The sequence below is a fragment of the Schistocerca cancellata genome, chromosome 5 (assembly GCF_023864275.1).
Source record: "Schistocerca cancellata isolate TAMUIC-IGC-003103 chromosome 5, iqSchCanc2.1, whole genome shotgun sequence".
In the NCBI taxonomy this organism is placed as follows: Eukaryota; Metazoa; Arthropoda; class Insecta; order Orthoptera; family Acrididae; genus Schistocerca; species Schistocerca cancellata.
Genome location: NC_064630.1, coordinates 844,458,760 through 844,484,494, shown reverse-complemented (window position 1 = coordinate 844,484,494; position 25,735 = coordinate 844,458,760).

Genomic DNA, 25,735 nt, shown 5'->3' with positions numbered 1-25,735 from the left:
TCCTAATGACGATGGAACACTAAAATTGCGTCCCGATTCAATACATCGTCCTCCAGCAGACTTGACTTCATGGGTCTATTGCTGCCTCGGGCACCTTATGGCCGTTCTGCTGTTGTCAAAGATTTTCGAATCGGACGAAAAACTGATAGTGAATTGTAACGTTCAGGGCCACCTAATGACGATGGATCACTCAAATTGCGTCCCGATTCAATACATCGTCCTCCAGCCGACTTGACTCAATGGGTCTATTGCTGCCTCGGGCACCTTATGGCCGTTCTGCTGTGAGTCTAGATTATCGAATGGGAAAAAAACTGATAGTGAATTGTAACGTTCAGGGCCTCCTAATGACGATGGATCACTCAAATTGCGTCCCGATTCAATACATCGTCCTCCAGCCGAGTTGACTCCATGGGTCTATTGCTCCCTCGGGCACCTTATGGCCGTTCTGCTGTGAATCTAGATTATCGAATGGGACGAAAAAATGATAGTGAATTGTAACGTTCAGGGCCTCCTAATGACGATGGAACACTAAAATTGCGTCCCGATTCAATACATCGTCCTCCAGCAGACTTGTCTCCATGGGTCTATTGCTGCCTCGGGCACCTTATGGCAGGCCTGCTGTGACTCAAAGATTTTCGAATCGGACGAAAAACTGATAGTGAATTGTAACGTTCAGGGCCTCCTAATGACGATGGAACACTCAAATTGCGTCCCGATTCAATACATCGTCCTCCAGCAGACTTGTCTCCATGCGTCTATTGCTGCCTCGGGCACCTTATGGCCGTTCTGCTGTGAGTCAAAGATTTTCGAATCGGACGAAAAACTGATAGTGAATTGTGACGTTCAGGGCCACCTAATGACGATGGATCACTCAAATTGCGTCCCGATTCAATACATCGTCCTCCAGCCGACTTGACTCCATGGGTCTATTGCTGCCTCGGGCACCTTATGGCCGTTCTGCTGTCAGTCTAGATTATCGAATGGGACAAAAAACTGATAGTGAATTGTAACGTTCAGGGCCTCCTAATGACGATGGATCACTCAAATTGCGTCCCGATTCAATACATCGTCCTCCAGCAGACTTGTCTCCATGGGTCTATTGCTGCCTCGGGCACCTTATGGCCGTTCTGCTGTGAGTCTAGATTATCGAATGGTACGAAAAACTGATAGTGAATTGTAACGTTCAGGGCCACCTAATGACGATGGATCACTCAAATTGCGTCCTGATTGAATACATCGTCCTCCAGCAGACTTGACTTCATGCGTCTATTGCTGCCTCGGGCACCTTATGGCCGTTCTGCTGTGAGTCAAAGATTTTCGAATCGGACGAAATACTGATAGTGAATTGTAACTTTCAGGGCCACCTAATGACAATGGATCACTCAAATTGCGTCCCGATTCAATACATCGTCCTCCAGCAGACTTGTCTCCATGGGTCGATTGCTGCCTCGGGCACCTTATGGCCGTTCTGCTGTGAGTCTAAGATTTTCGAATCGGACGAAAAACTGATAGTGATTTGTAACATTCAGGGCCACCTAATGACGATGGACCACACAAATTGCGTCCCGATTCAGTACATCGTCCACTAGCCGACTTGACTCCATGGGACTATTGCTGCCTCGGGCACCTTATGGCCGTTCTGCTGTGAGTCTAGATGATAGAATGGGATGAAAAACTGATTGAGAATTGTAACGTTCAGGGCCACCTAATGACGATGGTTCACTCAAATTGCGTCCCGATTCAATACATCGTCCTCCAGCAGACTTGTCTCCTGCCTCGGGCACCTTATGGCAGGCCTGCTGTGACTCAAAGATTTTCGAATCGGACGAAAAACTAATAGTGAATTGTAAAATTCAGGGCCACCTAATGACGATGGACCACGCAAATTGCGTCCCGATTCAATACATCGTCCTCCTGCCGAGTTGACTCCATGGGTCTATTGCTGCCTCGGGCACCTTATGGCCGTTCTGCTGTGAATCTAGATTATCGAATGGGACGAGAAACTGATAGTGAATTGTAACGTTCAGGGCCACCTAATGACGATGGATCACTCAAATTGCGTCCCGATTCAATACATCGTCCCCAGCCGACTTGACTCCATGGGACTATTGCTGCCTCGGGCACCTTATGGCCGTTCTGCTGTGAGTCTAGATTATAGAATGGGATGAAAAACTGATAGTGAATTGTAACGTTCAGGGCCACCTAATGACGATGGATCAATCAAATTGCGTCCCGATTCAATACATCGTCCTCCAGCCGACTTGACTCCATGGGTCTATTGCTCCCTCGGGCACCTTATGGCCGTTCTGCTGTGAGTCTAGATTATCGAATGGGACGAAAAACTGATAGTGAATTGTAACGTTCAGGGCCTCCTAATGACGATGGATCACTCAAATTGCGTCCCGATTCAATACATCGTCCTCCAGCCGACTTGACTCCATGGGTCTATTGCTGCCTCGGGCACCTTATGGCCGTTCTGCTGTGAGTCAAAGATTTTCGAATCGGACGAAAAACTGATAGTGAATTGTGACGTTCAGGGCCACCTAATGACGTTGGATCACTCAAATTGCGTCCCGGTCAATACATCGTCCTCCAGCCGACTTGACTCCATGGGTCTCTTGCTGCCTCGGGCACCTTATGGCCGTTCTGCTGTGAGTCTAGATTATCGAATGGGACAAAAAACTGATAGTGAATTGTAACGTTCAGGGCCTCCTAATGACGATGGATCACTCAAATTGCGACCCGATTCAATACATCGTCCTCCAGCAGACTTGTCTCCATGCGTCTATTGCTGCCTCGGGCACCTTATGGCCGTTCTGCTGTGAGTCAAAGATTTTCGAATCGGACGAAAAACTGATAGTGAATTGTAACTTTCAGGGCCTCCTAATGACGATGGAACACTCAAATTGCGTCCCAATTCAATACATCGTCCTCCAGCCGACTTGACTCCATGGGTCTATTGCAGCCTCGGGCACCTTATGGCCGTTCTGCTGTGTATCTAGATTATCGAATGGGACGAAAAACTGATAGTGAATTGTAACGTTCAGGGCCACCTAATGACGATGGATCACTCAAATTGCGTCCCGATTCAATACATCGTCCCCAGCCGACTTGTCTCCATGGGTCTATTGCTGCCTCGGGCACCTTATGGCCGTTCTGCTGTGAGTCTAGATTATCGAATGGGACGAAAAACTGATAGTGAATTGTAACGTTCAGGGCCACCTAATGACGATCGATCATTCAAATTGCGTCCCGATTCAATACATCGTCCTCCAGCCGACTTGACTCCATGGGTCTATTGCTCCCTCGGGCACCTTATGGCCGTTCTGCTGTGAGTCTAGATTATCGAATGGGACGAAAAACTGATAGTGAATTGTAACGTTCAGGGCCTCCTAATGACGATGGATCACTCAAATTGCGTCCCGATTCAATACATCGTCCTCCAGCCGACTTGACTCCATGGGTCTATTGCTGCCTCGGGCACCTTATGGACGTTCTGCTGTGAGTCAAAGATTTTCGAATCGGACGAAAAACTGATAGTGAATTGTGACGTTCAGGGCCACCTAATGACGATGGATCACTCAAATTGCGTCCCGATTCAATACATCGTCCTCCAGCCGACTTGACTCCATGGGTCTATTGCTGCCTCGGGCACCTTATGGCCGTTCTGCTGTGAGTCTAGATTATCGAATGGGACAAAAAACTGATAGTGAATTGTAACGTTCAGGGCCTCCTAATGACGATGGATCACTCAAATTGCGACCCGATTCAATACATCGTCCTCCAGCAGACTTGTCTCCATGCGTCTATTGCTGCCTCGGGCACCTTATGGCCGTTCTGCTGTGAGTCAAAGATTTTCGAATCGGACGAAAAACTGATAGTGAATTGTAACTTTCAGGGCCTCCTAATGACGATGGATCACTCAAATTGCGTCCCAATTCAATACATCGTCCTCCAGCCGACTTGACTCCATGGGTCTATTGCAGCCTCGGGCACCTTATGGCAGGCCTGCTGTGACTCAAAGATTTTCGAATCGGACGAAAAACTGATAGTGAATTGTAACGTTCAGGGCCTACTAATGACGATGGAACACCCAAATTGCGTCCCGATTCAATACATCGTCCACCAGCCGACTTGTCTCCATGGGTCTATTGCTGCCTCGGTCACCTTATGGCCGTTCTGCTGTGAGTCAAAGATTTTTGAATCGGACGAAAAACTGATAGTGAATTGTAACTTTCAGGGCCTCCTAATGACGATGGAACACTCAAATTGCGTCCCAATTCAATACATCGTCCTCCAGCAGACTTGTCTCCATGGGTCTATTGCTGCCTCGGGCACCTTATGGCCGTTCTGCTGTGAGTCAAAGATTTTCGAATCGGACGAAAAACTGATATTGAATTGTAACGTTCAGGGCCACCTAATGACGATGGATCACTCAAATCGCGTCCCGATTCAATACATCGTCCTCCAGCCGACATGTCTCCATGGGTCTATTGCTGCCTTGGCACCTTATGGCCGTTTTGCTGTGAGTCAAAGATTTTCGAATCGGACGAAAAACTGATAGTGAATTGTAACGTTCAGGGCCACCTAATGACGATTGATCACTCAAATTGCGTCCCGATTCAATACATTGTAATCCAGCAGACTGTCTCCATGGGTCTATTGCAGCCTCGGGCACCTTATGGCCGTTCAGCTGTGACTCAAAGATTTTCGAATCGGACGAAAAACTGATAGTGAATTGTAACGTTCAGGGCCTCCTAATGACGATGGAACACTCAAATTGCGTCCCGATTCAATACATCGTCCACCAGCCGACTTGTCTCCATGGGTCTATTGCTGCCTCGGGCACCTTATGGCTGTTCTGCTGTGAGTCAAAGATTTTCGAATCGGACGAAAAACTGATAGTGAATTGTAACGTTCAGGGCCTCCTAATGACGATGGAACACTAAAATTGCGTCCCGATTCAATACATCGTCCACCAGCAGACTTGACTTCATGGGTCTATTGCTGCCTCGGGCACCTTATGGCCGTTCTGCTGTGAGTCAAAGATTTTCGAATCGGACGAAAAACTGATAGTGAATTGTAACGTTCAGGGCCACCTAATGACGATGGATCACTCAAATTGCGTCCTGATACAATACATCGTCCTCCAGCCGACTTGACTCCATGGGTCTATTGCTGCCTCGGGCACCTTATGGCCGTTCTGCTGTGAGTCTAGATTATCGAATGGGACAAAAAACTGATAGTGAATTGTAACGTTCAGGGCCTCCTAATGACGATGGATCACTCAAATTGCGTCCCGATTCAATACATCGTCCTCCAGCAGACTTGTCTCCATGGGTCTATTGCTGCCTCGCGCACCTTATGGTCGTTCTGCTGTGAGTCTAGATTATCGAATGGGACGAAAAACTGATAGTGAATTGTAACGTTCAGGGCCACCTAATGACGATGGATCACTCAAATTGCGTCCCAATTCAATACATCGTCCTCCAGCCGACTTGACTCCATGGGTCTATTGCTGCCTCGGGCACCTTATGGCCGTTCTGCTGTGAATCTAGATTATCGAATGGGACGAAAAACTGATAGTGAATTGTAACGTTCAGGGCCACCTAATGACGATGGATCACTCAAATTGCGTCCCGATTCAATACATCGTCCCCAGCCGACTTGTCTCCATGGGTCTATTGCTGCCTCGGGCACCTTATGGCCGTTCTGCTGTGAAACTAGATTATCGAATGGGACGAAAAACTGATAGTGAATTGTGTAACGTTCAGGGCCACCTAATGACGATGGATCACTCAAATTGCGTCCTGATTCAATACATCGTCCTCCAGCAGACTTGACTTCATGGGTCTATTGCTGCCTCGGGCACCTTATGGCCGTTCTGCTGTGAGTCAAAGGTTTTCGAATCGGACGAAAAACTAATAGTGAATTGTAACTTTCAGGGCCACCTAATGACGATGGATCACTCAAATTGAGTCCCGATTCAATACATCGTCCTCCAGCAGACTTGTCTCCATGGGTCGATTGCTGCCTCGGGCACCTTATGGCCGTTCTGTTGTGAGTCAAAGATTTTCGAATCGGACGAAAAACTGATAGTGATTTGTAACATTCAGGGCCACCTAATGACGATGGACCACACAAATTGCGTCCCGATTCAGTACATCGTCCACTAGCCGACTTGACTCCATGGGACTATTGCTGCCTCGGGCACCTTATGGCCGTTCTGCTGTGAGTCTAGATTATCGAATGGGATGAAAAACTGATAGTGAATTGTAACGTTCAGGGCCTCCTAATGACGATGGATCACTCAAATTGCATCCCGATTCAATACATCGTCCTCCAGCAGACTTGTCTCCATGGGTCTACTGCTGCCTCGGGCACCTTATGGCCGTTCTGCTGTGAGTCTAGATTATCGAATGGGACGAAAAACTGATAGTGAATTGTAACGTTCAGGGCCACCTAATGACGATGAATCACTCAAATTGCGTCCCGATTCAATACATCGTCCTCCAGCAGACTTGACTTCATGGGTCTATTGCTGCCTCGGGCACCTTATGGCCGTTCTGCTGTGAGTCAGAGATTTTCGAATCGGACGAAAAACTGATAGTGAATTGTAACTTTCAGGGCCACCTAATGACGATGGATCACTCAAATTGCGTCCCGATTCAATACATCGTCCTCCAGCAGACTTGACTCCATGGGTCTATTGCTGCCTCGGGCACCTTATGGCCGTTCTGCTGCGAGTCTAGATTATCGAATCGGACGAAAAACTGATAGTGATTTGTAACATTCAGGGCCACCTAATGACGATGGACCACACAAATTGCGTCCCGATTCAGTACATCGTCCACTAACCGACTTGACTCCATGGGACTATTGCTGCCTCGGGCACCTTATGGCCTTTCTGCTGTGAGTCAAAGATTTTCGAATCGGACGAAAAACTGATAGTGAATTGTAACGTTCAGGGCCTCCTAATGACGATGGAACACTAAAATTGCGTCCCGATTCTATACATCGTCCTCCAGCAGACATGACTTCATGGGTCTATTGCTGCCTCGGGCACCTTATGGCCGTTCTGCTGTTGTCAAAGATTTTCGAATCGGACGAAAAACTGATAGTGAAGTGTAACATTCAGGGCCACCTAATGACGATGGACCACGCAAATTGCGTCCCGATTCAATATATCGTCCTCCAGCCGAGTTGACTCCATGGGTCTATTGCTGTCTCGGGCACCTTATGGCCGTTCTGCTGTGAATCTAGATTATCGAATGGGACGAAAAACTGATAGTGAATTGTAACTTTCACGGCCACCTAATGACGATGGATCACTCAAATTGCGTCCCGATTCAATACATCGTCCTCCAGCAGACTTGTCTCCATGGGTCGATTGCTGCCTCGGGCACCTTATGGCCGTTCTGCTGTGAGTCAAAGATTTTCGAATCGGACGAAAAACTGATAGTGATTTGTAACATTCAGGGCCACCTAATGACGATGGACCACACAAATTGCGTCCCGATTCAGTACATCGTCCACTAACCGACTTGACTCCATGGGACTATTGCTGCCTCGGGCACCTTATGGCCTTTCTGCTGTGAGTCAAAGATTTTCGAATCGGACGAAAAACTGATAGTGAATTGTAACGTTCAGGGCCTCCTAATGACGATGGAACACTAAAATTGCGTCCCGATTCTATACATCGTCCTCCAGCAGACATGACTTCATGGGTCTATTGCTGCCTCGGGCACCTTATGGCCGTTCTGCTGTTGTCAAAGATTTTCGAATCGGACGAATAACTGATAGTGAATTGTAACGTTCAGGGCCACCTAATGACGATGGATCACTCAAATTGCGTCCCGATTCAATACATCGTCCTCCAGCCGACTTGACTCCTTGGGTCTATTGCTGCCTCGGGCACCTTATGGCCGTTCTGCTGTGAGTCTAGATTATCGAATGGGAAAAAAAACTGATGGTGAATTGTAACGTTCAGGGCCTCCTAATGACGATGGAACACTCAAATTGCGTCCCGATTCAATACATCGTCCTCCAGCAGACTTGTCTCCATGCGTCTATTGCTGCCTCGGGCACCTTATGGCCGTTCTGCTGTGAGTCAAAGATTTTCGAATCGGACGAAAAACTGATAGTGAATTGTAACGTTCAGGGCCACCTAATGACGATGGATCACTCAAATTGCGTCCCGATTCAATACATCGTCGTCCAGCCGACTTGACTCCATGGGTCTATTGCTGCCTCGGGCACCTTATGGCCGTTCTGCTGTGAGTCTAGATTATCGAATGGGACAAAAAGCTGATAGTGAATTGTAACGTTCAGGGCCTGTTAATGACGATGGATCACTCAAATTGCGTCCCGATTCAATACATCGTCCTCCAGCCGATTTGACTCCATGGGTCTATTGCTGCCTCGGGCACCTTATGGCCGTTCTGCTGTGAGTCTAGATTATCGAATCGGACGAAAAACTGATAGTGAATTGTAACGCTCAGGGCCTCCTAATGACGATGGATCACTCAAATTGCGTCCCGAATCAATACATCGTCCTCCAGCCGATTTGACTTCATGGGTCTATTGCTGCCTCGGGCACCTTATGGCCGTTCTGCTGTGAGTCTAGATTAAAGAATGGGACGAAAAACTGATAGTGAATTGTAACTTTCAGGGCCTCCTAATGACGATGGATCACTCAAATTGCGTCCCGATTCAATACATCGTCCTCCAGCATACTTGTCTCCATGGGTCGATTGCTGCCTCGGGCACCTAATGGCCGTTCTGCTGTGAGTCAAAGATTTTCGAATCGGACGAAAAACTGATAGTGAATTGTTACATTCAGGGCCACCTAATGACGATGGATCACTCAAATTGCGTCCCGATTCAATACATCGTCCCCAGCCGACTTGACTCCATGGGACTATTGCTGCCTCGGGCACCTTATGGCCGTTCTGCTGTGAGTCAAACATTTTCGAATCGGACGAAAAACTGATAGTGAATTCTAACTGTCAGGGCCTCTAATGACGATGGAACACTCAAATTGCGTCCCGATTCAATACATCGTCTTCCAGCAGACTTGTCTCCATGGGTCTATTGCTGCCTCGGGCACCTTATGGCCGTTCTGCTGTGAGTCTAGATTATCGAATGGTACGAAAAACTGATAGTGAATTGTAACGATCAGGGCCACCTAATGACGATGGATCTCTCAAACTGCGTCCCGATTCAATACATCGTCCTCCAGCCGACATGACTCCATGGGTCTATTGCTGCCTCGGGCACCTTATGGCCGTTCTGCTGTGAGTCTAGATTATCGAATCGGACGAAAAACTGATAGTGAATTGTAACGCTCAGGGCCTCCTAATGACGATGGATCACTCAAATTGCGTCCCGAATCAATACATCGTCCTCCAGCCGACTTGACTCCATGGGTCGATTGCTGCCTCGGGCACCTAATGGCCGTTCTGCTGTGAGTCAAAGATTTTCGAATCGGACGAAAAACTGATATTGAAGTGTAACATTCAGGGCCACCTAATGACGATGGACCACGCAAATTGCGTCCCGATTCGATACATCGTCCTCCAGCCGAGTTGACTCCATGGGTCTATTGCTGCCTCGGGCACCTTATGGCCGTTCTGCTGTGAATCTAGATTATCGAATGGGACGAAAAACTGATAGTGATTTGTAACATTCAGGGCCACCTAATGACGATGGACCACACAAATTGCGTCCCGATTCAGTACATCGTCCACTAGCAGACTTGACTCCATGGGACTATTGCTGCCTCGGGCACCTTATGGCCGTTCTGCTGTGAGTCAAAGATTTTCGAATCGGACGAAAAACTGATAGTGAATTGTAACGTTCAGGGCCTCCTAATGACGATGGAACACTAAAATTGCGTCCCGATTCAATACATCGTCCTCCAGCAGACTTGACTTCATGGGTCTATTGCTGCCTCGGGCACCTTATGGCCGTTCTGCTGTTGTCAAAGATTTTCGAATCGGACGAAAAACTGATAGTGAATTGTAACGTTCAGGGCCACCTAATGACGATGGATCACTCAAATTGCGACCCGATTCAATACATCGTCCTCCAGCCGACTTGACTCCATGGGTCTATTGCTGCCTCGGGCACCTTATGGCCGTTCTGCTGTGAGTCTAGATTATCGAATGGGAAAAAAAAAACTGATAGTGAATTGTAACGTTCAGGGCCTCCTAATGACGATGGAACACTAAAATTGCGTCCCGATTCAATACATCGTCCTCCAGCAGACTTGTCTCCATGGGTCTATTGCTGCCACGGGCACCTTATGGCAGGCCTGCTGTGACTCAAAGATTTTCGAATCGGACGAAAAACTGATAGTGAATTGTAACGTTCAGGGCCACCTAATGACGATGGAACACTCAAATTGCGTCCCGATTCAATACATCGTCCTCCAGCAGACTTGTCTCCATGCCTCGGGCACCTTATGGCCGTTCTGCTGTGAGTCAAAGATTTTCGAATCGGACGAAAAACTGATAGTGAATTGTAACGTTCAGGGCCACCTAATGACGATGGATCACTCAAAATGCGTCCCGATTCAATACATCGTCGTCCAGCCGACTTGACTCCATGGGTCTATTGCTGCCTCGGGCACCTTATGGCCGTTCTGCTGTGAGTCTAGATTATCGAATGGGACAAAAAACTGATAGTGAATTGTAACGTTCAGGGCCTCCTAATGACGATGGATCACTCAAATTGCGTCCCGATTCAATACATCATCCTCCAGCAGACTTGTCTCCATGGGTCTAATGCTGCCTCGGGCACCTTATGGCCGTTCTGCTGTGAGTCTAGATTATCGAATGGTACGAAAGACTGATAGTGAATTGTAAAGTTCAGGGCCACCTAATGACGATGGATCTCTCAAATTGCGTCCCGATTCAATACATCGTCCTCCAGCCGACTTGACTCCATGGGTCTATTGCTGCCTCGGGCACCTTATGGCCGTTCTGCTGTGAGTCTAGATTATCGAATCGGACGAAAAACTGATAGTGAATTGTAACGCTCAGGGCCTCCTAATGACGATGGATCACTCAAATTGCGTCCCGAATCAATACATCGTCCTCCAGCCGATTTGACTCCATGGGTCTATTGCTGCCTCGGGCACCTTATGGCCGTTCTGCTGTGAGTCTAGATTATAGAATGGGACGAAAAACTGATAGTGAATTGTAACGTTCAGGGCCTCCTAATGACGATGGATCACTCAAATTGCGTCCCGATTCAATACATCGTCCTCCAGCAGACTTGTCTCCATGGGTCGATTGCTGCCTAGGGCACCTAATGGCCGTTCTGCTGTGAGTCAAAGATTTTCGAATCGGACGAAAAACTGATAGTGAATTGTAACATTCAGGGCCACCTAATGACGATGGATCACTCAAATTGCGTCCCGATTCAATACATCGTCCCCAGCCGACTTGACTCCATGGGACTATTGCTGCCTCGGGCACCTTATGGCCGTTCTGCTGTGAGTCTAGATTATATAATGGGATGAAAAACTGATAGTGAATTGTAACGTTCAGGGCCACCTAATGACGATGGATCACTCAAATTGCGTCCCGATTCAATACATCGTCCTCCAGCAGACTTGTCTCCATGGGTCTATTGCTGCCTCGGGCACCTTATGGCAGGCCTGCTGTGACTCAAAGATTTTCGAATCGGACGAAAAACTGATAGTGAATTGTAACGTTCAGGGCCTCCTAATGACGATGGAACACTCAAATTGCGTCCCGATTCAATACATCGTCCTCCAGCAGACTTGTCTCCATGCGACTATTGCTGCCTCGGGCACCTTATGGCCGTTCTGCTGTGAGTCAAAGATTTTCGAATCGGACGAAAAACTGATAGTGAATTGTAACGTTCAGGGCCACCTAATGACGATGGATCACTCAAATTGCGTCCCGATTCAATACATCGTCCTCCAGCCGACTTGACTCCATGGGTCTATTGCTGCCTCGGGCACCTTATGGCCGTTCTGCTGTGAGTCTAGATTATCGAATGGGACAAAGAACTGATAGTGAATTGTAACGTTCAGGGCCTCCTAGTGACGATGGATCACTCAAATTGCGTCCCGATTCAATACATCGTCTTCCAGCAGACTTGTCTCCATGGGTCTATTGCTGCCTCGGGCACCTTATGGCCGTTCTGCTGTGAGTCTAGATTATCGAATGGTACGAAAAACTGATAGTGAATTGTAACGTTCAGGGCCACCTAATGACGATGGATCTCTCAAATTGCGTCCCGATTCAATACATCGTCCTCCAGCCGACTTGACTCCATGGGTCTATTGCTGCCTCGGGCACCTTATGGCCGTTCTGCTGCGAGTCTAGATTATCGAATCGGACGAAAAACTGATAGTGAATTGTAACGCTCAGGGCCTCCTAATGACGATGGATCACTCAAATTGCGACCCGAATCAATACATCGTCCTCCAGCCGACTTGACTCCATGGGTCTATTGCTGCCTCGGGCACCTCATGGCCGTTCTGCTCTGAGTCTAGATTATCGAATGGGACGAAAAACTGATAGTGAATTGTAACGTTCAGGGCCTCCTAATGACGATGGATCACTCAAATTGCGTCCCGATTCAATACATCGTCCTCCAGCAGACTTGTCTCCATGGGTCGATTGCTGCCTCGGGCACCTAATGGACGTTCTGCTGTGAGTCAAAGATTTTCGAATCGGACGAAAAACTGATAGTGAATTGTAACATTCAGGGCCACCTAATGACGATGGACCACGCAAATTGCGTCCCGATTCAATACATCGTCCTCCAGCCGAGTTGACTCCATGGGTCTATTGCTGCCTCGGGCACCTTATGGACGTTCTGCTGTGAATCTAGATTATCGAATGGGACGAAAAACTGATAGTGAATTGTAACGTTCAGGGCTACCTAATGACGATGGATCACTCAAATTGCGTCCCTATTCAATACATCGTCCCCAGCGGACTTGACTCCATGGGACTATTGCTGCCTCGGGCACCTTATGGCCGTTCTGCTGTGAGTCTAGATTATAGAATGGGATGAAAAACTGATAGTGAATTGTAACTTTCAGGGCCACCTAATGACGATGGATCACTCAAATTGCGTCCCGATTCAATACATCGTCCTCCAGCAGACTTGTCTCCATGCCTCGGGCACCTTATGGCCGTTCTGCTGTGAGTCAAAGATTTTCGAATCGGACGAAAAACTGATAGTGAATTGTAACGTTCAGGGCCACCTAATGACGATGGATCACTCAAAATGCGTCCCGATTCAATACATCGTCGTCCAGCCGACTTGACTCCATGGGTCTATTGCTGCCTCGGGCACCTTATGGCCGTTCTGCTGTGAGTCTAGATTATCGAATGGGACAAAAAACTGATAGTGAATTGTAACGTTCAGGGCCTCCTAATGACGATGGATCACTCAAATTGCGTCCCGATTCAATACATCATCCTCCAGCAGACTTGTCTCCATGGGTCTAATGCTGCCTCGGGCACCTTATGGCCGTTCTGCTGTGAGTCTAGATTATCGAATGGTACGAAAGACTGATAGTGAATTGTAAAGTTCAGGGCCACCTAATGACGATGGATCTCTCAAATTGCGTCCCGATTCAATACATCGTCCTCCAGCCGACTTGACTCCATGGGTCTATTGCTGCCTCGGGCACCTTATGGCCGTTCTGCTGTGAGTCTAGATTATCGAATCGGACGAAAAACTGATAGTGAATTGTAACGCTCAGGGCCTCCTAATGACGATGGATCACTCAAATTGCGTCCCGAATCAATACATCGTCCTCCAGCCGATTTGACTCCATGGGTCTATTGCTGCCTCGGGCACCTTATGGCCGTTCTGCTGTGAGTCTAGATTATAGAATGGGACGAAAAACTGATAGTGAATTGTAACGTTCAGGGCCTCCTAATGACGATGGATCACTCAAATTGCGTCCCGATTCAATACATCGTCCTCCAGCAGACTTGTCTCCATGGGTCGATTGCTGCCTAGGGCACCTAATGGCCGTTCTGCTGTGAGTCAAAGATTTTCGAATCGGACGAAAAACTGATAGTGAATTGTAACATTCAGGGCCACCTAATGACGATGGATCACTCAAATTGCGTCCCGATTCAATACATCGTCCCCAGCCGGCTTGACTCCATGGGACTATTGCTGCCTCGGGCACCTTATGGCCGTTCTGCTGTGAGTCTAGATTATATAATGGGATGAAAAACTGATAGTGAATTGTAACGTTCAGGGCCACCTAATGACGATGGATCACTCAAATTGCGTCCCGATTCAATACATCGTCCTCCAGCAGACTTGTCTCCATGGGTCTATTGCTGCCTCGGGCACCTTATGGCAGGCCTGCTGTGACTCAAAGATTTTCGAATCGGACGAAAAACTGATAGTGAATTGTAACGTTCAGGGCCTCCTAATGACGATGGAACACTCAAATTGCGTCCCGATTCAATACATCGTCCTCCAGCAGACTTGTCTCCATGCGTCTATTGCTGCCTCGGGCACCTTATGGCCGTTCTGCTGTGAGTCAAAGATTTTCGAATCGGACGAAAAACTGATAGTGAATTGTAACGTTCAGGGCCACCTAATGACGATGGATCACTCAAATTGCGTCCCGATTCAATACATCGTCCTCCAGCCGACTTGACTCCATGGGTCTATTGCTGCCTCGGGCACCTTATGGCCGTTCTGCTGTGAGTCTAGATTATCGAATGGGACAAAGAACTGATAGTGAATTGTAACGTTCAGGGCCTCCTAGTGACGATGGATCACTCAAATTGCGTCCCGATTCAATACATCGTCTTCCAGCAGACTTGTCTCCATGGGTCTATTGCTGCCTCGGGCACCTTATGGCCGTTCTGCTGTGAGTCTAGATTATCGAATGGTACGAAAAACTGATAGTGAATTGTAACGTTCAGGGCCACCTAATGACGATGGATCTCTCAAATTGCGTCCCGATTCAATACATCGTCCTCCAGCCGACTTGACTCCATGGGTCTATTGCTGCCTCGGGCACCTTATGGCCGTTCTGCTGCGAGTCTAGATTATCGAATCGGACGAAAAACTGATAGTGAATTGTAACGCTCAGGGCCTCCTAATGACGATGGATCACTCAAATTGCGACCCGAATCAATACATCGTCCTCCAGCCGACTTGACTCCATGGGTCTATTGCTGCCTCGGGCACCTCATGGCCGTTCTGCTCTGAGTCTAGATTATCGAATGGGACGAAAAACTGATAGTGAATTGTAACATTCAGGGCCACCTAATGACGATGGACCACGCAAATTGCGTCCCGATTCAATACATCGTCTTCCAGCCGAGTTGACTCCACGGGTCTATTGCTGCCTCGGGCACCTTATGGACGTTCTGCTGTGAATCTAGATTATCGAATGGGACGAAAAACTGATAGTGAATTGTAACGTTCAGGGCTACCTAATGACGATGGATCACTCAAATTGCGTCCCTATTCAATACATCGTCCCCAGCCGACTTGACTCCATGGGACTATTGCTGCCTCGGGCACCTTATGGCCGTTCTGCTGTGAGTCTAGATTATAGAATGGGATGAAAAACTGATAGTGAATTGTAACTTTCAGGGCCACCTAATGACGATGGATCACTCAAATTGCGTCCCGATTCAATACATCGTCCTCCAGCAGACTTGTCTCCATGGGTCTATTGCTGCCTCGGGCACCTTATGGCAGGTCTGCTGTGACTCAAAGATTTTCGAATCGGACGAAAAACTGATAGTGAATTGTAACGTTCAGGGCCTCCTAATGACGATGGAACACTCAAATTGCGTCCCGATTCAATACATCGTTCTCCAGCAGACTTGTCTCCATGCGTCTATTGTTGCCTCGGGCACCTTATGGACGTTCTGCTGTGAGTCAAAGAATTTCGAATCGGACGAAAAACTGATAGTGAATTGTGACGTTCAGGGCCACCTAATGACGATGGATCACTCAAATTGCGTCCCGATTCAATACATCGTCCTCCAGCAGACTTGTCTCCATGGGTCTATTGCTGCCTCGGGCACCTTATGGCCGTTCTGCTGTGAGTCTAGATTATCGAATGGTACGAAAAACTGATAGTGAATTGTAACGTTCAGGGCCACCTAATGACGATGGATCTCTCAAATTGCGTCCCGATTCAATACATCGTCCTCCAGCCGACTTGACTCCATGGGTCTATTGCTGCCTCGGGCACCTTATGGCCGTTCTGCTGTGAGTCTAGATTATCGAATCGGACGAAAAACTGATAGTGAATTGTAACGCTCAGGGCCTCCTAATGACGATGGATCACTCAAATTGCGTCCCGAATCAATACATCGTCCTCCAGCCGACTTGACTCCATGGGTCTATTGCTGCCTCGGGCACCTTATGGCCGTTCTGCTGTGAGTCTAGATTATCGAATGGGACGAAAAACTGATAGTGAATTGTAACGTTCAGGGCCACCTGATGACGATGGATCACTCAAATTGCGTCCCGATTCAATACATCGTCCTCCAGCAGACTTGCCTCCATGGGTCGATTGCTGCCTCGGGCACCTTATGGCCGTTCTGCTGTTTGTCAAAGATTTTCGAATCGGACGAAAAACTGATAGTGATTTGTAACATTCTGGGCCACCTAATGACGATGGACCACACAAATTGCGTCCCGATTCAGTACATCGTCCACTAGCAGACTTGACTCCATGGGACTATTGCTGCCTCGGGCACCTTATGGCCGTTCTGCTGTGAGTCAAAGATTTTCGAATCGGACGAAAAACTGATAGTGAATTGTAACGTTCAGGGCCTCCTAATGACGATGGAACACTAAAATTGCGTCCCGATTCAATACATCGTCCTCCAGCAGACTTGACTTCATGGGTCTATTGCTGCCTCGGGCACCTTATGGCCGTTCTGCTGTTGTCAAAGATTTTCGATCGGACGAAAAACTGATAGTGAATTGTAACGTTCAGGGCCACCTAATGACGATGGATCACTCAAATTGCGTCCCGATTCAATACATCGTCCTCCAGCCGACTTGACTCCATGGGTCTATTGCTGCCTCGGGCACCTTATGGCCGTTCTGCTGTGAGTCTAGATTATCGAATGGGAAAAAAAAACTGATAGTGAATTGTAACGTTCAGGGCCTCCTAATGACGATGGAACACTAAAATTGCGTCCCGATTCAATACATCGTCCTCCAGCAGACTTGTCTCCATGGGTCCATTGCTGCCGCGGGCACCTTATGGCAGGCCTGCTGTGACTCAAAGATTTTCGAATCGGACGAAAAACTGATAGTGAATTGTAACGTTCAGGGCCACCTAATGACGATGGAACACTCAAATTGCGTCCCGATTCAATACATCGTCCTCCAGCAGACTTGTCTCCATGCCTCGGGCACCTTATGGCCGTTCTGCTGTGAGTCAAAGATTTTCGAATCGGACGAAAAACTGATAGTGAATTGTAACGTTCAGGGCCACCTAATGACGATGGATCACTCAAAATGCGTCCCGATTCAATACATCGTCGTCCAGCCGACTTGACTCCATGGGTCTATTGCTGCCTCGGGCACCTTATGGCCGTTCTGCTGTGAGTCTAGATTATCGAATGGGACAAAAAACTGATAGTGAATTGTAACGTTCAGGGCCTCCTAATGACGATGGATCACTCAAATTGCGTCCCGATTCAATACATCATCCTCCAGCAGACTTGTCTCCATGGGTCTATTGCTGCCTCGGGCACCTTATGGCCGTTCTGCTGTGAGTCTAGATTATCGAATGGGACGAAAAACTGATAGTGAATTTTAACGTTCAGGGCCTCCTAATGACGATGGATCACTCAAATTGCGTCCCGATTCAATACATCGTCCTCCAGCAGACTTGTCTCCATGGGTCGATTGCTGCCTAGGGCACCTAATGGCCGTTCTGCTGTGAGTCAAAGATTTTCGAATCGGACGAAAAACTGATAGTGAATTGTAACATTCAGGGCCACCTAATGACGATGGATCACTCAAATTGCGTCCCGATTCAATACATCGTCCCCAGCCGACTTGACTCCATGGGACTATTGCTGCCTCGGGCACCTTATGGCCGTTCTGCTGTGAGTCTAGATTATATAATGGGATGAAAAACTGATAGTGAATTGTAACGTTCAGGGCCACCTAATGACGATGGATCACTCAAATTGCGTCCCGATTCAATACATCGTCCTCCAGCAGACTTGTCTCCATGGGTCTATTGCTGCCTCGGGCACCTTATGGCAGGCCAGATGTGACTCAAAGATTTTCGAATCGGACGAAAAACTGATAGTGAATTGTAACGTTCAGGGCCTCCTAATGACGATGGAACACTCAAATTGCGTCCCGATTCAATACATCGTCCTCCAGCAGACTTGTCTCCATGCGTCTATTGCTGCCTCGGGCACCTTATGGCCGTTCGGCTGTGAGTCAAAGATTTTCGAATCGGACGAAAAACTGATAGTGAATTGTAACGTTCAGGGCCACCTAATGACGATGGATCACTCAAATTGCGTCCCGATTCAATACATCGTCCTCCAGCCGACTTGACTCCATGGGTCTATTGCTGCCTCGGGCACCTTATGGCCGTTCTGCTGTGAGTCTAGATTATCGAATGGTACGAAAAACTGATAGTGAATTGTAACGTTCAGGGCCACCTAATGACGATGGATCTCTCAAATTGCGTCCCGATTCAATACATCGTCCTCCAGCCGACTTGACTCCATGGGTCTATTGCTGCCTCGGGCACCTTATGGCCGTTCTGCTGTGAGTCTAGATTATCGAATCGGACGAAAAACTGATAGTGAATTGTAACGCTCAGGGCCTCCTAATGACGATGGATCACTCAAATTGCGTCCCGAATCAATACATCGTCCTCCAGCCGACTTGACTCCATGGGTCTATTGCTGCCTCGGGCACCTTATGGCCGTTCTGCTGTGAGTCTAGATTATCGAATGGGACGAAAAACTGATAGTGAATTGTAACGTTCAGGGCCTCCTAATGACGATGGATCACTCAAATTGCGTCCCGATTCAATACATCGTCCTCCAGCAGACTTGTCTCCATGGGTCGATTGCTGCCTCGGGCACCTAATGGACGTTCTGCTGTGAGTCAAAGATTTTCGAATCGGACGAAAAACTGATAGTGAATTGTAACATTCAGGGCCACCTAATGACGATGGACCACGCAAATTGCGTCCCGATTCAATACATCGTCCTCCAGCCGAGTTGACTCCATGGGTCTATTGCTGCCTCGGGCACCTTATGGCCGTTCTGCTGTGAGTCTAGATTATCGAATCGGACGAAAAACTGATAGTGAATTGTAACGCTCAGGGCCTCCTAATGACGATGGATCACTCAAATTGCGTCCCGAATCAATACATCGTCCTCCAGCCGACTTGACTCCATGGGTCTATTGCTGCCTCGGGCACCTTATGGCCGTTCTGCTGTGAGTCTAGATTATCGAATGGGACGAAAAACTGATAGTGAATTGTAACGTTCAGGGCCTCCTAATGACGATGGATCACTCAAATTGCGTCCCGATTCAATACATCGTCCTCCAGCAGACTTGTCTCCATGGGTCGATTGCTGCCTCGGGCACCTAATGGACGTTCTGCTGTGAGTCAAAGATTTTCGAATCGGACGAAAAACTGATAGTGAATTGTAACATTCAGGGCCACCTAATGACGATGGACCACGCAAATTGCGTCCCGATTCAATACATCGTCCTCCAGCCGAGTTGACTCCATGGGTCTATTGCTGCCTCGGGCACCTTATGGACGTTCTGCTGTGAATCTAGATTATCGAATGGGACGAAAAACTGATAGTGAATTGTAACGTTCAGGGCCACCTAATGACGATGGATCACTCAAATTGCGTCCCGATTCAATACATCGTCCCCTGCCGACTTGACTCCATGGGACTATTGCTGCCTCGGGCACCTTATGGCCGTTCTGCTGTGAGTCTAGATTATAGAATGGGATGAAAAACTGATAGTGAATTGTAACGTTCAGGGACACCTAATGACGATGGATCACTCAAATTGCGTCCCGATTCAATACATCGTCCTCCAGCAGACTTGTCTCCATGGGTCTATTGCTGCCTCGGGCACCTTATGGCAGGCCTGCTGTGACTCAAAGATTTTCGAATCGGACGAAAAACTGATAGTGAATTGTAACGTTCAGGGCCTCCTAATGACGATCGAACACTCAAATTGCGTCCCGATTCAATACATCGTTCTCCAGCAGACTTGTCTCCATGCGTCTATTGTTGCCTCGGGCACCTTATGGCCGCTCTGTTGTGAGTCAAAGATTTTCGAATCGGACGAAAAACTGATAGTGAATTGTGACGTTCAGGGCCACCTAATGACGATGGATCACTCAAATTGCGTCCCGATTCAATACATCGTCCTCCAGCAGACTTGTCTCCATGGGTCTATTGCTGCCTCGGGCACCTTATGGCCGTTCTGCTGTGAGTCTAGATTATCGAATGGGACGAAAAACTGATAGTGAATTGTAACGTTCAGGGCCACCTAATGACGATGGATCTCTCAAATTGCGTCCCGATTCAATACATCGTCCTCCAGCCGACTTGACTCCATTGGTCTATTTCTGCCTCGGGCACCTTATGGCCGTTCTGCTGTGATTCTAGATTATCGAATGGGACAAAAAACTGATAGTGAATTGTAACATTCTGGGTCACCTAATGACGATGGATCACACAAATTGCGTCCTGATTCAATACATCGTCCTCCAGCAGACTTGACTTCATGGGTCTATTGCTGCCTCGGGCACCTTATGGCCGTTCTGCTGTGAGTCAAAGATTTTCGAATCGGACGAAAAACTGATAGTGAATTGTAACTTTCAGGGCCACCTAATGACGATGGATCACTCAAATTGCGTCCCGATTCAATACATCGTCCTCCTGCAGACTTGTCTCCATGGGTCGATTGCTGCCTCGGGCACCTTATGGCCGTTCTGCTGTGAGTCAAAGATTTTCGAATCGGACGAAATACTGATAGTGATTTGTAACATTCAGGGCCATCTAATGACGATGGACCACACAAATTGCGTCCCGATTCAGTACATCGTCCACTAGCCGACTTGACTCCATGGGACTATTGCTGCCTCGGGCACCTAATGGCCGTTCTGCTGTGAGTCTAGATTATAGAATGGGATGAAAAACTGATAGTGAATTGTAACGTTCAGGGCCACCTAATGACGATGGATCACTCAAATTGCGTCCCGATTCAATACATCGTCCTCCAGCAGACTTGTCTCCATGGGTCTATTGCTGCCTCGGGCACCTTATGGCAGGCCTGCTGTGACTCAAAAATTTTCGAATCGGACGAAAAACTGATAGTGAATTGTAACGTTCAGGGCCTCCTAATGACGATGGAACTCTCAAATTGCGTCCCGATTCAATACATCGTCCTCCAGCAGACTTGTCTCCATGCGTCTATTGTTGCCTCGGGCACCTTATGGCCGTTCTGCTGTGAGTCAAAGATTTTCGAATCGGACGAAAAACTGATAGTGAATTGTGACGTTCAGGGCCACCTAATGACGATGGATCACTCAAATTGCGTCCCGATAAAATACATCGTCCTCCAGCAGACTTGTCTCCATGGGTCTATTGCTGCCTCGAGCACCTTATGGCCGTTCTGCTGTGAGTCTAGATTATCGAATGGGACGAAAAACTGATAGTGAATTGTAACGTTCAGAGCCACCTAATGACGATGGATCTCTCAAATTGCGTCCCGATTGAATACATCGTCCTCCAGCCGACTTGACTCCATGGATCTATTTCTGCCTCGGGCACCTTATGGCCGTTCTGCTGTGATTCTAGATTATCGAATGGGACGAAAAACTGATAGTGAATTGTAACGTTCAAGGCCTCCTAATGACGATGGATCACTCAAATTGCGTCCCGATTCAATACATCGTCCTTCAGCCGACTTGACTCCATGGGTCTATTGCTGCCTCGGGCACCTTATGGCCGTTCTGCTGTGAGTCTAGATTATCGAATGGGACGGAAAACTGATAGTGAATTGTAACGTTCAGGGCCTCCTAATGACGATGGATCACTCAAATTGCGTCCCGATTCAATACATCGTCCTCCAGCAGACTTGTCTCCATGGGTCAATTGCTGCCTCGGGCACCTTATGGCCGTTCTGCTGTGAGTCTAGATTATCGAATGGGACGGAAAACCGATAGTGAGTTGTAACGTTCAGGGCCTCCTAATGACGATGGACCACGCAAATTGCGTCCCGATCAATACATCGTCCTCCAGCCGAGTTGACTCCATGGGTCTATTGCTGCCTCGGGCACTTTATGGCCGTTCTGCTGTGAATCTAGATTATCGAATGGGACGAAAAACTGATAGTGAATTGTAACGTTCAGGGCCACCTAATGACGATGGATCACTCAAATTGCGTCCCGATTCCATACATCGTTCCCAGCCGACTTGTTTCCATGGGTCTATTGCTGCCTCGGGCACCTTATGGCAGGCCTGCTGTGACTCAAAGATTTTCGAATCGGACGAAAAACTGATAGTGAATTGTAACATTCAGGGCCACCTAATGACGATGGACCACGCAAATTGCGTCCCGATTCAATACATCGTCCTCCAGCCGAGTTGACTCCATGCGTCTATTGCTGCCTCGGGCACCTTATGGCCGTTCTGCTGTGAATCTAGATTATCGAATGGGACGAAAAACTGGTAGTGAATTGTAACGTTCAGGGCCACCTAATGACAATGGATCACTCAAATTGCGTCCCGATTCAATACATCGTCCTCCAGCCGAATTGTCTCCATGGGTCTATTGCTGCCTCGGGCACCTTATGGCCGTTCTGCTGTGAGTCTAGATTATCGAATGGAATGAAAAACTGATAGTGAATTGTAACTTTCAGGGCCACCTAATGACGATGGATCACTCAAATTGCGTCCCGATTCAATACATCGTCCTCCAGCAGACTTGTCTCCATGGGTCTATTGCTGCCTCGGGCACCTTATGGCCGTTCTGCTGTGAGTCAAAGATTTTCGAATCGGACGAAAAACTGATAGTGAATTGTAACTTTCAGGGCCACCTAATGACGATGGATCACTCAAATTGCGTCCCGATTCAATACATCGTCCTCCTGCAGACTTGTCTCCATGGGTCGATTGCTGCCTCGGGCACCTTATGGCCGTTCTGCTGTGAGTCAAAGATTTTCGAATCGGACGAAAAACTGATAGTGATTTGTAACATTCAGGGCCACCTAATGACGATGGACCACACAAATTGCGTCCCGATTCAGTACATCGTCCACTAGCCGACTTGACTCCATGGGACTATTGCTGTCTCGGGCACCTAATGGCCGTTCTGCTGTGAGTCTGGATTATGGAATGGGATGAAAAACTGATAGTGAATTGTAACGTTCAGGGCCACCTAATGACGATGGATCACTCAAATTGCGTCCCGATTCAATACATCGTCCTCCAGCAGACTTGTCTCCATGGGTCTATTGCTGCCTCGGGCACCTTATGGCAGGCCTGCTGTGACTCAAAGATTTTCGAATCGGACGAAAAACTGATAGTGAATTGTAACATTCAGGGCCACCTAATGACGATGGACCACGCAAATTGCGTCCCGATTCAATACATCGTCCTCCAGCCGAGTTGACTCCATGGGTCTATTGCTGCCTCGGGCACCTTATGGCCGTTCTGCTGTGAATCTAGATTATCGAATGGGACGAAAAACTGGTAGTGAATTGTAACGTTCAGGGCCACCTAATGACGATGGATCACTCAAATTGCGTCCCGATTCAATACATCGTCCTCCAGCCGACTTGTCTCCATGGGTCTATTGCTGCCTCGGGCACCTTATGGCCGTTCTGCTGTGAGTCTAGATTATCGAATGGAATGAAAAACTGATAGTGAATTGTAACTTTCAGGGCCACCTAATGACGATGGATCACTCAAATTGCGTCCCGATTCAATACATCGTCCTCCAGCAGACTTGTCTCCATGGGTCTATTGCTGCCTCGGGCACCTTATGGCAGTCCTGCTGTGACTCAAAGATTTTCGAATCGGACGAAAAACTGATAGTGAATTGTAACGTTCAGGGCCTCCTAATGACGATGGAACACTCAAATTGCATCCCGATTCAATACATCGTCCTCCAGCCGACATGTCTCCATGGGTCTATTGCTGCCTTGGCACCTTATGGCCGTTCTGCTGTGAGTCAAAGATTTTCGAATCGGACGAAAAACTGATAGTGAATTGTAACGTTCAGGGCCACCTAATGACGATGGATCACTCAAATTGCGTCCTGATTCAATACATCGTCCTCCAGCAGACTTGACTTCATGGGTCTATTGCTGCCTCGGGCACCTTATGGCCGTTCTGCTGTGAGTCAAAGATTTTCGAATCGGACGAAAAACTGATAGTGAATTGTAACTTTCAGGGCCACCTAATGACGATGGATCACTCAAATTGCGTCCCGATTCAATACATCGTCCTCCTGCAGACTTGTCTCCATGGGTCGATTGCTGCCTCGAGCACCTTATGGCCGTTCTGCTGTGAGTCAAAGATTTTCGAATCGGACGAAAAACTGATAGTGATTTGTAACATTCAGGGCCACCTAATGACGATGGACCACACAAATTGCGTCCCGATTCAGTACATCGTCCACTAGAAGACTTGACTCCATGGGACTATTGCTGCCTCGGGCACCTAATGGCCGTTCTGCTGTGAGTCTGGATTATAGTATGGGATGAAAAACTGACAGTGAATTGTAACGTTCAGGGCCACCTAATGACGATGGATCACTCAAATTGCGTCCTGATTCAATACATCGTCCTCCAGCAGACTTGTCTCCATGGGTCTATTGCTGCCTCGGGCACCTTATGGCAGGCCTGCTGTGACTCAAAGATTTTCGAATCGGACGAAAAACTGATAGTGAACGTTCAGGGCCTCCTAATGACGATGCAACACTCAAATTGCGTCCCGATTCAATACATCGTCCTCCAGCAGACTTGTTTCCATGGGTCTATTGTTGCCTCGGGCACCTTATGGCCGTTCTGCTGTGAGTCAAAGATTTTCGAATCGGACGAAAAACTGATAGTGAATTGTAACTTTCAGGGCAACCTAATGACGATGGATCACTCAAATTGCGTCCCGATTCAATACATCGTCCTCCAGCCGAATTGTCTCCATGGGTCTATTGCTGCCTCGGGCACCTTATGGCCGTTCTGCTGTGAGTCAAAGATTTTCGAATCGGACGAAAAACTGATAGTAAATTGGAACGTTCAGGGCCTCCTAATGACGATGGAACACTCAAATTGCGTCCCGATTCAATACATCGTCCACCAGCGGACTTGTCTCCATTGGTCTATTGCTGCCTCGGGCACCTAATAGCCGTTCTGCTGTGAGTCAAAGACTTTCGAATCGGACGAAAAACTGATAGTGAATTATAACATTCAGGGCCACCTAATGACGATGGACCACGCAAATTGCGTCCCGATTCAATACATCGTCCTCCAGCCGAGTTGACTCCATGGGTCTATTGCTGCCTCGGGCACCTTATGGCCGTTCTGCTGTGAATCTAGATTATCGAATGGGACGAAAAACTGGTAGTGAATTGTAACGTTCAGGGCCACCTAATGACGATGGATCACGCAAATTGCGTCCCGATTCAATACATCGTCCTCCAGCCGAGTTGACTC